This window comes from Corvus kubaryi, unplaced genomic scaffold (genome assembly GCF_017639235.1).
Source record: "Corvus kubaryi isolate FWS band 111438036 unplaced genomic scaffold, C.kubaryi_AGA036_p1.0 37392, whole genome shotgun sequence".
In the NCBI taxonomy this organism is placed as follows: domain Eukaryota; kingdom Metazoa; phylum Chordata; class Aves; order Passeriformes; family Corvidae; genus Corvus; species Corvus kubaryi.
Window position 1 is genome coordinate 6,094,396 of NW_024581131.1, and position 2,990 is coordinate 6,097,385.

At 36.9% G+C, this 2,990-nt stretch overlaps 1 protein-coding gene across 3 annotated transcripts in view; it reads left to right on the top strand.

Moving 5' to 3' along the window:
• The window catches only part of LOC121669379 (toll interacting protein), a 25,184-nt gene extending 22,697 nt beyond the window's left edge, over nt 1-2,487 (top strand). For all 3 annotated transcript variants that reach the window (XM_042038178.1, XM_042038181.1, XM_042038182.1), the window contains one exon: nt 1-2,487. This exon is cut by the window's left edge and continues 920 nt beyond it. The gene's annotated coding sequence lies outside the window, so the exon portion shown is untranslated.
• Nucleotides 2,488-2,990: the final 503 nt, after the last annotated feature.

The window sequence follows — 2,990 nt, forward strand, 5'->3', positions numbered from 1 at the left end:
AATGTACTCTAACAGTTAATTGCACTCTAACTACGACTTCTGCATTCCCATGGCTATTTCAAAGGATAAGTGCAGAAGGAAAGATACTTATACCTGGAAAATTATTGAAGCCGTAAAGAATTATTTAAGATGTTATCTTACATTAAAAAAGCAAAAATCTACGATCTGGTTATAAGGCTTCTTTCTTAATACCTGTGTTTCAGCAAAGTTATTGCTTTACACTAGTGGGAAAATGATTGTATTTTTCCTGTAATAAGAAATAAGCATGAAAAGTAGCTTCAGGGTCTTAGAATGGCATTATGAATTGCTCAGTGACTTGTTAGACTACAGCTGCTGTAGTCAATTTATTATTATTTGATGCAGATGGAAATAAAATTCTTTGTGAGAGACAATTTAACATATCTGAGTTACAGTCTGATCCTCAGAGGAGGTGTTTGTATTTATTATTAGTGTAATTTTTTCAAATAAGAGTTGATTTTGGAGCTGCAGAATCATACAGTATGCACCAGTTACACCTGTTGGATGAATTTCTGCGGTGTCTGTTTTTGTAAAGTAATGCACTTTAAATAGTATGCACCAATTTATTTTTCCAGTGATGTGCAATGTTGCTGTTTTGTCTCTTTAATGTTTGATTTCAAATACTTTCTACAATAGCCATAGACCTTTATTTTCAAGAGTTGAAATGAATGTACACTTGAAATCTAGGCTCTTGAGTGATTCATGAGAACATTAAAGCCAGGTTTGGAATAGGGAGTAATGACCCATATTCTCTTCTTCTCCGTACTTTATTTCATGTCCTATGCTTAAAATATTTTCTTAATTATCTGATGGAAAGCTGATTTTACTTCCCCCCTTCCCCCCAAACTACATTCAAGTAGCCTTTAGATAGCACTGGCAGTAGAGCATGAATATTTTTTTTTATCATTAAAAGTAATTCTGAAACTTTTAAAATACAGCACCAAAACTCATCCCAGTTTCTGACCTTTTAAAGCTGTCTTTCATAATGTACAGTTTTATGTTTTGTTATGAATCCCTTAGCATCTTAAATTTCCCATTGAAAGCATAAGTGTCTTTAAACATCCTCCAACTGGATTTTGAATGATGAAATTCAAGGCTATAATTTCTGTGTGCTGTAGTTGTAGAACTGCCACACTTCTATTTTCTAAAATTAAATGGGTATTCTTCAAGAAACTGGTCTTGCCCCTTCCCTACAGTCATTGTAAATTTTGTGAATGAGTAGGTGTAGAGGCATTAGGTCTTCATAGCACAGTGTTTTGTGACACCATGACCCAAAAGGATGAATGTGGGTAAGGATTTAATGCTTAGATACCTCCAGGAAGAGTCCTGTGCTCTAACTTTTACAAGACAGCATGAATTGCTAGGGATGGACAATTCAGGGAAAATGTACATATTTAAATTTTTATATTAAAACGGTGGGATTCATAATACAGCTTTTCGTAAAAGCAAGTGGTCATGGTTCATCTTAATGGCTGGCAAATTGTACTGCATCCTATTACAACTCCATTTCAAGCACAGAACAAAACCACCTTACAGTCCTAACTGCCAGGAGGGGTAAGTGCAAAAGTTAAGCTAGCCAGGTTTATTCATAAACTGGGCTCTGGCCCTCTGAGGGAGACTCCTGTTCTTAGATATATTTTTGGTGTGTATTTTTTTCCTAGGCAAATGTTACGCAAAACAGGGTACACGTATGTGTTGAAAATTGGATGTAGGAGCAATATAGCCAGTAGATGTATTTCATTATCTTACACTATACTTAAATACTGCTCTGTGGATTTGTCTTTATTTAATTAAGCATTAGAAATGAAACTCTTACATCAAGATGTACTACTTTCTCTTGTTAAAAAGAACAAAATCATAAGCCTGCTCAGCTTTTCAGCATACGTATCCAATTTCCAGTTAAGCTGTTTTTTGTTAGGTTTGAATTGGAGAGAGATGAAAAAAGGCAGGGAGTGTTTACTGACTTCAGGGTCTGTGAAATTAAGATGTTGTAACTGAAAGTCTGTTTCTTTCTTTAAAACAAACAAATCGTCAGTCATGATTGTAGCTTTTGAGGAAATGCTAATGGGGTGCGTTTGATGCTGCTCCTCTGCTCAACAGCTTCCAGCAGCTTGGAGCCAAAGCCAGCTGTATAAGACAGGCATCTGCTAACAGTTAGTGCTCTCAGTATAGTGTGAGTCCTGCCGAGAGCCTCAACTTGCTAAAGGTAGGAACATTTTTTGTCTAGCTAGATCCTTGCAACTTCTCTACTGCTCTTTGCATCTGCTGATGGTACTGAATGGGTTTTTTTCCCCCTTATAAACGTTATGCCTGTTTGGTTGATATGTAATACCGTACAGAGGATGTTTTTTGCTGTAATTATTCTGAAGACATTGTTTCTCTGTATTGGGGTCCAGTGTCCAAATATGTTTCTTGCACTCTAAAGTACATTAACTTTTTCATTCTAATTTAATAAATGTATCATCTGAATGAAAGTGTATTATGTCTCTGTTGGAGAGCACCACAATGCGAGTCTTTGTCTATAGACCAATCTGGAATTCACATTATCAGTTACTGTCTTTTTTTCAGTGTTGAACATTGGTTGGCCAGTTACACTTAATGTGACTGTCTGGTGGGAATAGTAACAGTAAATGCTCAAAAGTACTTTGAGAATTCCTCTACAGGTAGGTGCCTCTTTCTGACTCTTCTAGGGGCTACTTTCTCATGGAAATATTCCGGTGTTGCCGGTCTGGAGGACAGAAGGAGGCAGTAGTGACACTGCATTGTTTGAAGGACAGCAGCACTGGAGGGAGGAGGGAAGAACAGTGTGTGGGTATGGAAGGAATGCTGCAGTGTGAAGGATTGAGGACTCTGGATGAGAGTGGTGTCCAAGTGAAGAGTTACGAAATAGACCTTGTGTGCTATTCCAGTTACGGAAAGAGCTGCCTTTATCTGCTAATATATTATAAATGAATTTGAAAGATTTGGTTTGC